We start from the raw sequence: 12,678 nt of genomic DNA, 5'->3' as shown, positions 1-12,678 counted from the left end.
TAAACACTATTCCTAGTAAGCTAGATATCTATAGCACACCAAGCACTTTTATAAAAGGATTGTTAAAACCAAAAATCATTAACTCGGAATTACACTGAATGTATAGAAGAATGATTTGTGATACAAATAATCCCTGCCTGTTATCCTGCAACAAATCATTAAGTGAAGAGATCTTTTCAAGTCTTTGAATTCAAAAAGGCTTCTGTGGGGGAGATTTTCAAAGATATCTTTGAAAAGTCTGTAGACAGTGTAGGGTCACTTGGTAGTTTGGGGGGAAATTAGTCCAGTCATGTGTGTTTTACTTTTTTCTTTTCATCATTGAAAATTTTTCTGTCAGAATCTGAGGCATTAGAAGCTAAAGTTGTTGATTTTTTTTGTTTGTTTGTTTGATTTTTTGAAATCAGGGTCTTTCTGCTCTTTTGAGTTACCTTCTTTCTGGCACCGGCTGCTTCACATCACGCCTTATGCTATAAGGCATCCTTACTTTAAAATGCATAAATCAACCTTGAATTTTCCATCGTTTGATCCTTCGTTGAGTTGTTGTTTCACAATATCAAAAAGCCTCAAAAGCTACTATGACTTGAATAGTGGCCACACTCACAGGAACACTATGTCAGGTTTGATCCTAAATAATCAAAACTTCTTCCCTCTGGGACAAAACCCTTTATTTGACCTGAGAGTAATGAAATAAAACTGTTCTTAAACTACTGATTTTGGCACTCTAGCTATGTTCGAGGATTTTAAGAATTGATATCATAGTTTATTGATTTTAATAACATGCACTGTACATAAAATTACAATTTATAACTAAGGACAAAAACAAGAACCACATGTATTAATTACCTAATCATCTTTTATAGGAGAGGAACTGTCTTGGGCACTTTATGAATAATATTTCACTTATGTCTTACAATGAGTTCTGCGACATGTTATTATACCAATTTTATGATGATGTAACATTAAGTAACTGGTTGAGTTGCAAGTAATTTGGCCAACGTCACAGACCCAGGACAAGCCACTGTCTAGATCTGAAACCAGATCAAACCAAAATCCATTTTGCTCCAGTATATTATGCTGTTTGCATTACTTTGGTTTTATACTAGCATGTGAGAAATCATACTAAAATCTTTCTAAGCTACCTGTTGGCCAGCCGAATGCTTGTTCTAATGATACTGTTATTGCTTCAATTATTTTGAAATTTTCTATGGAAATTATCCTGAGACAATTTATCAACTGTACCACAACACCTGTTTCAACATATTATAACGATGCTGTCTTTTAGTTTTTAACTTTTTCTCCTTTGTCCCCCTTTCATCATTCTCCCAATTTTAATGAACTCAGCTGTACGCATAGCTCTTTTTACCTAAAGTATAGATGCCAGAGGAAAGAACTGAACAAGATAATTTCAGATCGTTATAAGTGATATCATATCAGACATTGTCTTGTTCGTGTGTATTTTTTTTTTTTCGGTCTCTCCATTTTCAGCCGCTCTACCCCAAGCAGTGTTAAAATTCATGAGATCAAGAAGCCTGTCTTGTTGATATGGCCCCAGTGCTTAGAGCAATTCTTGGCACTTTGTAGATGCTCAAATAATGCTTGATGAATGAATGAATGAAATTAAAGTCATTTCTGAGCTACTGCCAATCTGCCTGGAGTAACTGCTCTGTGCAAGTCAGAAACATAATTATGCCATTAGGCATAAATAAGCAGAAGTTGAATAAGACATGTTCAGTTTGAGAAGTTGCTAGTCTGTAAAATAAGAGCCCCAAAAGTGTAAGCTGACAGTACAGAGGCTGTTAAAACGGCATTTTTTTTTCTTTTTACCTTTCTTCCAATCCTCCATAAGCCGTCCTAGCTTCCAGGTGGCACCCTGGTGGGGCAAAGGGTAGTATGAAGCTGGTGTGCTATAAATTATAGTCATTACAACATGTCAGCAGCCCCCAGCTGAGATCTTTAACTCATTGCCATGAAGGCTTTCAAGGACATTCACTTTCAGCAAGGTTTAAGAGCAAATGTCTTTGCAACCCACCAGGATTTTTAACTCATGTGAGTCTGACACTTGTTGGATACATTTTATCTTGCAGCCAATTTAATTAGGAGCTGCCCGATTAAAAATGATTTGTTGCTTTTGAAAGGCACTCAAACTCTAAGATTCATTTGTAAAGCTGTTCTTTTTCCCTGTCTCATATTCTGTCCTTTCAATACCTAGTACAAAGCAGCATAAGGGGACAATGTATTGTAATCACCTTTATCACCAAAGACAGGCACATCGTAAAGCTCATTTTGAAAAATGAGTGATTGCTAAGTTATTATTGGAATCTTCAGATGTCATACACACTCCTTTGAACAGTCAAGATGGAAATGCGCCCTCATTTTATTTCTTACTAAAATCATTTATTTCTGACCTTTTCTCAAAGAAGGAAAACTTTTTAAGTGGCTCTGCATGTCAGAGATCAGAATGGCCAAAAGGTGAGCTAAAATGAAGGATAAAACTCAAACACAAATCTAGGCAGGAATAAAGGAACAAGAGGTGCTCAGTCCTGTTTCATTTGTTCAAGACACAACGCCCTGATTCTATCATTAGCCATTCATGGAAAGGGACACAAGTAAAAAAGAAAAATGTTAGCTACCTAAGAACAGTACTTCCAAAGCTACTGAGGTAGAAACTGCAAAATGAACCTTTCTTTCCATGAGGTCAGCCATAAATGAAAGAGATGTATTCAGAATAAATTACCACCAGCAAAGGCAAGCAGAGAGCCCTCTCTGGTGAGGAAAGTGGATAACTTTGGATTTCATCTGCTAAGGTTTCGGTGTCATATGGAAAAGTTGAGAGGTGAGATGAGGAAAAGCCATTTTAAATGACCTAATTCTAAGGATCTACATTGCAATCCCTACCTGCTCTAAAATTTCAAATAAAAAGAACTGCTTGGTTAATGGTTAACAAAAATGATTAGTACATATAGGGCCCTGAATCTGTCAGACTCAAAATGTAATAAAGAGAAAAATCTATAAGATACCACAGGACATTAAACTGTTTTTAATTGCATATATTACTATTATGGGTTTGCACATTTATTATTAAAATTTGATTACTCTTTTCCTCTATGGTGTAAGAAAAGTAAACTGGAAGTCCAATGAGATTTAATTGTGTTGTGTTTACCATCTGAATTGGGTCCATTGAAGTCTGTCCTGAGTCCAATGAACTATTCCAGAAAGAGGCTATGAGGACAGAACTATATTAGAGACAACAAATTTGGTGCAAGGACATCCTCAGCTAACTATAAAGGGATTTACCAACTGCAAACACTTCCACATTGAGTACATGGGAACCAAGGCAGAATGTTAACCATGAACTTTTAATTTCTGCGTATAGACTTGCTCTAAAAACAAATTGCAAGGAGATCTGTGAAGCCAAGCTACCTATGAATAATGCATGCTGGGTTCTTTTTTTTTTTTTTTTTTTTAATCAAACATCACTATGGTTTTCCAGTTGAATAAAACTTTCAGAATAAGTAATTTCTAATTGATTGTGGAAATCTACAGTTTAACATTCCTTTGTTTTCTCCCTCCTTGGTACCATTTTGAAATTTGGAGTTGGGAAGAGCTAGGGAAAATGGTGGTGAGGACCCTAGATGGGGAGCATAAATACCAGATTTGGCACGGTAGCTGAAAAGTCTTGCCTGGGTGCTGTGGTAGCCAGAGCTATTATGGCATTTCGGCAGCAGGGTGTTCTGGCAGTGAAGGAGAATCCTGCGTGAAGCACAATCTGCCTTGTTTTATGCTGTATTTCAGAATCAGTTGCACATCCAATCATTTTTTAAGGTATAATACAGTCTAGGAAACAAAGAGTTCTGTACAATAATAACAAAAGCTTGCCAAGGAATGAGGCGATGGAGCAAAGCATATTGCTTAATGTTTTGAATAGAGTTGACATTTCCTGGGAGAATTGTCCACTCTTTGAGAATTACCCTAGATACTCATGCATCAGACAATAAACTTCTAGGTTTGACTCAATCTGTGAAGCCCTAAATAGTATATACCTTTTGGAACCAAGACTGCCTGCTGCCCTATGTCTCATTAAAGTTCCTACAATCAGCAGGATTAGACTGACTGACCATCCTGATGTACACTTGAAAGAGAAGAAAAGAAGTGAAGAACTATCTCTAAGGAATGCCTTTACCAAAATCTTTTATAGTACTTTCACAGTCTTCTTCAGGTTTAAGAATAGAAACCTTTTTTCTTGACTTATGGATGTCTTGATTCTATGAAACGTTGCTCAGATGTCATAACTCAGATTGAAGAAACTCCTTCCCTCTCCATTCATTCAGGATTAAAATGGTACCTATTTTGTTCAGCCATTTTAATTACAAAATATAGTAAAATACAGCAATGTAGTAAGATAATTACTGACAATATTATGATTGTATGTGCATATATATGTGTGTCTTTGATGATCTGGGCCCTACAGCTGCTAAAATGCTTGGTGAGTTCAAACAGTAATCTGAAATACCTTTTAAAGGTGACTTCCAAAAGTGAAACAGTTCAAAAATTGAAAAATTGTTAAGTTCTTTCAAAAATTTAAACAGCAAACAAAGTTCAGGATGGAAGTTCAATAGGAATAAGATTCATGTAGATATAAAGATTCCAGCAGGTTACATCAGATTTTAACTTCCCTTGCATTATTAATTTAATCTGTAGTCATTATGATAATACTAAGCATTTAGAATGCATTTGGTGTTTATATAGATGGAATAACTCCTCAAAATTACAATTTGAATTAATACACTATTAAAAATGTCACTAGAAAGTGCTTTTGTTATTCTGCCAGTGAAATAACTGTTCCCTGTTTCTTTTTATAAATGAAATTTCAGCATTTATTTTTTGATCTTCCTGAGATTTTGAAAACTGTAATGTTTCTGTTTAAGAATTCTCCTTATGCTACATTAGTACCATGTTCTTTGACAGCACAAAAAATATGCAAATATAGCCTTTTTTAATGGTGATTTTTCATTTGGTTACTGTCATTTAACTAAATAACAACTGATGATGTTTCAACTTATCACTTAAAACAGTGAAGTTACTGGATTGATATTTATGTTCAGAGCAGATGACACAGAAACAAATATGTTTGAAATACCATCTGCACCATGTTGATTTCTTCCTTAAAGGCACAATAGAGTTGTTGAAATTCAGCCTTACAGGGAAAATCAGATTTGGGAGCAGAGATGGCACATGCCTACCTAAGAAAAATGAGGTTTGCTGAATTTGGAGGTGTGTTGTGGGGCAAAGGAGGAGAAAAGGAATGATGGGAATGTGAAATTTACAACTTCATAGGAATCCTTCCATTTTAGCGACAAGAGCTGTCCCTGCATTTTGGCCTTGCATCTCTCAGACTGCCCACTTGGCTACCTGCCACACTGCTACCTCCCCTTGCAGCCTCTTCTGGGTATTACACAGCTTCTCCATCTGTTGCTGTTGCCAACCTGCTGCTTAGGAAACCCCAGAATACTCTGAGCTGAATTATGTGGGAGTGGCACCTCTCACAGCTATTTGAACTAAGAAAAGCAGGCAGCTGGGTGGGAGGAAAGTTGGTAGAAGTGCCTTGCTGGAGCCACATGCAGTGCCCAGCAGGGCTGGCTCCCAAAGGTGGAACTGAAGGCTTATCCGGGAGTTGCTAGAAGATGTCACGTAGGAAGCTTTCCACCATCCGAAATGATTAGAAAACACAGAGAAGAATTCCTGTTAATGGGTCAGTGGAGAGACTATTATATTGAATGAGATTTTTCTCCTAGCTTGACCTAGGCAAATGATGATAGGATTCAATTAACTCCACTCTGCCTGAATTTCCTGATTCTGAGTACCCAGATCCAGTCTTCATGAGCAGAAAACTAAGGTTTCTTTGAAGTCTCCCACATGCACATTCTCACAAGGCTTATCTCCATTCACAGATCCCATTAGCAGGCAATAAAAATTATAATGCTAGTTAATATTGACTGAGCACTTACCCTTTAACAAAATTGGTGTTAAGCATTTCTGTGCTATGCTGAATAACTTCCATTTGCCCCTCAGAGTCGCTCTCTGTGTGTCCTCACACCCTGCTCCATGCCCTCTCTGTGCCCTGGGAGGCAGACCACCTAAACTGCAACTTTAGGCCCCTGTGCCTTCTGGCTTCTGCAGATTCAGTTTATATGCAAGTCGCTTCAAGCAGATTTGTGGAAGGGAGAAAAATGAGGTTAGGGTAGTATTCCCTCTCTGCCTTGTCAAAGCAGGTTGGCTGTGTCCTTCTACCCAAAGCCCTAACCAGCAGTTTCATACAGCTACAGAGTCCTACCTATTCCCTCTCAGGCCTGGGTGTGGTAATTACTCTTGGTTATTTCCCTGAACCCTACCCACACCTTTGTAAACATTCCCTTTCTTAAACTCTTCTCAATCACCCTGCCTTGGGTGTGCCATCTACTCCCTCTTATAGGTGAGGAAACTGGGACTTAAAATTGGTTTAGAACTTGCCCTAGGTCATGGCCAAAGTGTATACCCATTTTTCTAACTCTGAGCTACTGCCCAATACTGCCAAGATAATCAATTCTAACTTCATAATATTGATTATATTAGTCTGTCTCTTGACCTTATCATTGTAAAACTGAAACTCTTGCCTACACTATTGCAAGTCTATCAGATTAGGGAATATTTAACTAGTTTTACACAACAGAAAATTCAAGTTCACATAACAAGAAAAACCTATCCTAAAGTTGTGGTGGGCAGCCTCAAATAGCCCTATGACCCCCTCTTCCTGGTATCCATGCTCTGTGTAACCCACAGAGCATGTACCCCTTGAGTGTTGGCTACGTTTATTGACTTCTAATAAATAGCACATGTCAGAAATGATGGGATGTCACTTCCAAAATTAGGTATATTAAAAAAAAAAAAAAAAAAAAAACATGGCTTCAATCTTGGATGCTTCCTTTCTCTCTCTCTGTCACCCATTCTTGGGTCCCTCTTTCTGGGGAAAGCCTGCTGCCATATTGCGAAGCAGCCCTGTGAAAAGGCCCATGTAGCAAGGAACTAAGGCATTCCAATGGCTACATAAGTGATGGAAAGTGGCTCCTTCCCCACATGGCCCTCAAGATGACTGAAGTCACAGCCAATAGCTGATTGCAGCCTGTAAAAGACTCTGAGCCAGAACCTCCCAATTAAGTGGCTCCCAGATTCTTGACCCACAGAAACTATGAGTTAATAGATATTTGTTGTTTTCACTTACTAATTTTTGGGGTAGTATGCTATACAGCAATAGATCACTGATGTAGATTTTGATTCTGAGTGTGTTTCCAGAGGAACAGAATCTTAAGGATGAGTTTTCTAAATGTATTCTGTGCTGTGTGAGTCTCACAGGAAAGGTGAAGTGTGGAAATGCAGTAGCAACCTTCTTCTGTAGCACACACATCATTGCTGGGCTGCTGTGCTACCCATTGGTATGAGGCAATGGCCAGGTCTGTGACTGCTCCAGCTTCCCCTGCCTGGGTCTTGCCCTCCAGCTTCCCAGACTGCTTAATCAGATCCTGCCATTGTGTAAGGTCAAAAACTTTGAATTTCATAAACTCAGGAAAGGTTTTAACAAAAAGCCTAGGAAAGTCTGGAGCCAGAGGGGTCAGCAGGACACGTTAGTTGATCCTCTCCTTCCAGCTCTACCATAAACCCAATGCAGACTTACCAGCTTCTCTTCTCAGGTCTCCTAGTCAATATTCCATGCTCTTGAGAGAGAACCTGATTGGGCCAGCTTGAGTCAGCTGTCCTCCTCTTGACCAATCAGCTGGGGGTTCGGAGGATTATGTGGGAAAAATACCTAGAGATACAGTTTACAGAGGAGAAGAGAAGGACAAAAGCCAACAGGCCACTGTGGCTTCTCATAAGGTCTCCCTGACTCCAGTCTTTCTCTTCTGATTTGTCCTACCCCTTGGGGTCATAACTTTCTACCAAGTACTCACAGCTCATCTAAGCATGGTCAGAAGTACCATCTGAAGTTCAGATAACTCACCAATGTGATCCACAGTCCACACTTAACATTCACAAGCCACTTAGAAAGCCCATAAAGCTACATTTGTATCTGATCTATGACAGTTAACCAAATTGGCTTTTATTATTATAATTACTTATGGACCTCTAAGCTGAGCTAAGCTTAAAATGTAGTACACAGTTGTCTTGCTTTTATTCAGTAATACCTCACTGTCATTACACTTTGGTCAGGGTATTATAAGCAGAAAGGCTATCTAGAGATGCTTTCTGACAGTGTAGAGCATGTATAACTTTTCCTTTTAATTATATATTCATTCTTTCACTGTAAGTACTATTTGTTCACTCAGTGATTAACTGCCAAATTAAAAAAAAAAATTATAACACCCTAATAATATTCTTGCCAAATAAGGACAAGAACAGTCATAGTAGTGAGAAAGTCTAAAATGTCCCTCTGCAGGCGCTGAGTGGCTTTTGTTTAACACAAATCATTAGGTACACAAATGGGAACCCTGTACATTTGCTTAAACGTGTTCAATTTGCTCTTGAAGTTGTGCTGTAAGAATGGGCACTAAGTGAAATTGTCCTTTGCTTCACATTTTTTAAATACTAATGTCTCCTAAGTATTTTAAATTATAAAAATGAGGATATCTAGCGCCTGGAGTAATGGATCTCAGTTTTTTTGTGTGCATGAGAACTACCTAAGAAAGTTGTTTTGATAAAAGTGCTGGGCCCCAGTCCCATAAATTCAGCTTCAGTTGAACCAGGATAAACCTGGGAATTTAAATATTTAATAAGCATCCGCAGGTTATTTTGATGAAAGACATCTGCCTGTCCATACCTTGAAAAATTCTTAAATATTGATATAAGCTCAGAACTCAAACCAGTCAGTTTTTGACTGAATGAACACAAAAAACTCCTGAGGCTTGTGAAGGCAATCATATCACCAAGCCATCCCACAACCCAGAAGGAATTACTCTTGACCTGGAGGCTTGCACTGAGTGAAAAGGTAAGTCAACCAAAAGTTCAAACAAGCAAAGAAAACTTCAGGGAGAAGAGAAGGCCAGCATGAGATGAGCACTAGCCTGGGTCTCTGAGCATCTTGATAATAAGGCCTGGGAAGCTCAGTGGTGGCTGAGGACAAGCATTCTAAATGCTAGTCAAATGAGAAAAAAAAAAGACCATTTTGTTGTAAGAAACAGTTTCTGCTAAGAATATTTGGAAAATCAACCTGTAATAGCATCCTTTTATTGGTACCAGCTCCACAGATTTGGTTGCTTTTAGAATAATGTTATCAAACAACTTCCCTTAAGACCTAAGCTCTGTTGCCTTGCTATTGTCAGGCACAATTTAACTTTCATTACTTTCTCAGCAGAGGTGTTTATATGAGACACTGTGATCACCGTGCATTGCTTTCTCTTTTTGTTTTTCCACAGCTACAAGTACCAGGTGTTTAAAATAAAATTTAAATTTTTTTTTTAAATCCTGCAGTGAATGCAACTAGTTTTACCCAAGCTCACACTGAGGGTGATGGGCATTCAATGGCCGTGTAGGTTTCAAGGATGATGCAGCAGCGAGAATGCTAAAATGGAGCCCATTTAAACTGAGTGGCAGGTGTGGGTTCAGCTGACCAGGGTTTCTGGCCAAGGGTAAAGGGAAACTCAGAGATCCATGTGGAGGGCAAAAAAACAAGACAGGGATGTGGTCAGGAGCAATGTCAGAGGCCAGGGGCTCCACGCTGAGTAATAGGCCATTGGAAGAAGTGTGAGTTCTTGTTCCACCAGAGACAAAAAATGAATGAGTAGTCATGTAGTCAGAAAGTCAAGGTCCAGAGGAGCTAAAAAAGTAGCAAGACAAAAAAATAAAACCCTCTACACTAACCAGCTGCTAGACCCAGGAATCAGGATAAGAGAGTCTTGTGGTCTTCTTCCTGATCTTGACAATGTTTCCCCAAGAGAGAGCTCTGTGTTAACAACTTTATAACCATGCATAGCACTGGTTAAAAATGCAGATTCATTTGACGCTTCCATGACGCACTGTGTGAAACTCTCTAAAGGTGGGCTGAACTCCCACAGCTGGTTCTGAGCTCATCTACTAAAGCTGGAGACTCAACTGTGGAAGTGGCTTTTCCAACATGCTTCGTGCCACTCCCCTCCTCCACCCTCCTATTTCATTTATTGCAATTAGATGTCAGTGTCTTTATCTCAGGATTCTCATCTATTTCCTTTGAAAAGTCTATTGTATCTAGCAGAGTAGAGGTTCTCAAGGGAATACAGTCTGTTTACTAAATGTTTCTCATAAACCAAAAGTTACAGAAAAAACATTATAGGCCAATAGTGTTGTAATATCTAGAAAGAAAATACTTACCTGAGACATTTCCAAAGAATATCTTTTCTTTTTTACCAGGATAGCAAGGTATTATATATTTTTCTTCTGGATTAATGTAACAACTTTTCCCCAATGGGATCTAAGTTGTTCCATTTGAATAGCTGCAAACGTAAGACAAAAGAAAGTAAACATCCAGTCACCCAATGTGGGTATTAACCATTAGAAAAGGAGGAATAGAATCCAATTCTCCCAACCCTCAGTAGAATATTGCTATATCTATTCAACATCAAGCATTTGGAAATTTAGATAAAACAATCAATGGAAACCCCTAATATCGCTGTCTGTAATTTGAACGGAAAATGAGATCTGCAGTAATACAGACAACAAAATAATATTTAGTATCTATGTAAAGTTCATCTACTAGAGGAAAGCCACAAATAAAGACACACATATGCAAAAACTGATATTAAAGAAGGGAGAGAATTAGTAGCTGCAGTTTTCCACAAACGGCTTTGGAAAGTGATGATAAAATTCCCAAATCACATGTACTGAGTTTCCAACTTATATACACACAGCCTCTAGCAGGAACAGCAGCCAAGTCACATGTATAACTAAAGCCAAGATAATTACTGGAAAACATCAGTCACCCCTACTTTCCTCTCTTCTGCATCCACCCCTACATGTGTGGCTTTGTGTCTTTCTCCAGAATAGACAAAGTGGTGGGTGTACATTTCACGAATGAAAACTTTTCTATTTACTCAAAATTGTGAAGGACTATGAGTACTTTCAAATTAAAGTAACTTTGCAAGTCTTACCATTCTGTCATTCTTTAAGGAGTTCCTATTAAGTCTTAAATGCTTCAGAGATTAAAAGGGTATATTAATGTTGCAAGAGACTTGAGATAAAATGCCATGCCTTGCAGGGTATCTTTGCACTTAATGAAAACATTTTCATCACATTCTAAGTCTATTATGCCAGATCTTCATTTCATAAGTTGTAAGATAATCTTATTTTAATTAAAGGAGATATACCAAGTATATTAGTGTAATACAGTTAAATATATTCATCAACTTTCTCTTTGTCAAGTAAAATGCCTCCTTCAGAGTTTTCTACACTGATGTGCTATCACAGGTGTAAGTAAAATTACGTGTGTATATAAAAATTCTAAATGATTTCTAGAATTAATGACTAAATGACTTTTTTCTAAGGAGGAACCTATATAACCATATCTAATGCTACACTGGCCAAAATGGTAGCCACTGTCAAATATGGCAATCAAGTACTTGGGATATGGCTATCGAGTACTTGGGATATGGCTAGCTCAAAATGAAATGTAACATAATATAAAGCACACTGGATTTCAAGGATTTAGTATAAAATGTGTAAAATGTCTCATTAATAATGTGTACATTGATTACATGTTGATATCATTATATTTTGGCTATTTGGGTTAAATAAAATATATTAATAAAATTAATTTCACCTGTGCTTTTTACTTTTTTAAATACAGTAACTAGAAAATTTTAAGTTTGATATGTAATGCACAATATATTTCTATTGCACACTGCTGCTCTATATCATCTAACCAGTATGTAAAGTCAAATTTTAATTATCTGATAAACTCAAATTGGCTCCTCCTGAATTATGAACAAGTTCCCAATTACCTTTCCCCACTGTCTGGTCAGTTAAATGAAAAAATGAAAAAAAAAAAATGATCTTTATTTTTTTGCTGGCCAATACAGGGATCAAACCCCAGACCTTGGTGTTATCAGCACCATGCTCAAACCAACTGAAAAGCTAGTCTTAAAACAGCAGCTTACTAGAAAGGTCCCTGGCTGCAGAAGGAAGTTGGACATGGATTGTGTGATTTTCAAGAGTGGATTATGAAATGAAGCCAGAAGTGGGATAATCAGTCTTTAAAAGTAATCACATTTCTGCTCTAGACATTCAAGCAGGACAATGGAAGCTTCAAATTATATCTTATGGTTTTGCAATTCTTGAAAGGGAAGAGAAGAGAAAAGGTACATGTATGGGTAGAAAAAGTTTTCATAATTAACAAATACCTCTACAGACTGCATGAAAATGCCTCATTGGGAGGCAAGGAAAAAATGTGAGCTCCAGTCAAAACAGCATTTAAATAAAAGCCACAAATACCAAGTTGATAACATAAAAGGGCTATTTATTTATTTATTTATTTATTCTTCAATTTATACACTGTAGTTGATTTCTTGCTACCCTCAAAGAAGAGGAATATAGAGCAGGTCATAGGCAAACTGAAAACAAATGGTCCATGAAGAAATCAATAGAGCACCTCACAAGGGACTCCAAAGCAAAAATGCAATCCCC

Source organism: Cynocephalus volans, chromosome 1 (genome assembly GCF_027409185.1).
Source record: "Cynocephalus volans isolate mCynVol1 chromosome 1, mCynVol1.pri, whole genome shotgun sequence".
In the NCBI taxonomy this organism is placed as follows: domain Eukaryota; kingdom Metazoa; phylum Chordata; class Mammalia; order Dermoptera; family Cynocephalidae; genus Cynocephalus; species Cynocephalus volans.
This window is presented reverse-complemented; position numbering follows the sequence as displayed.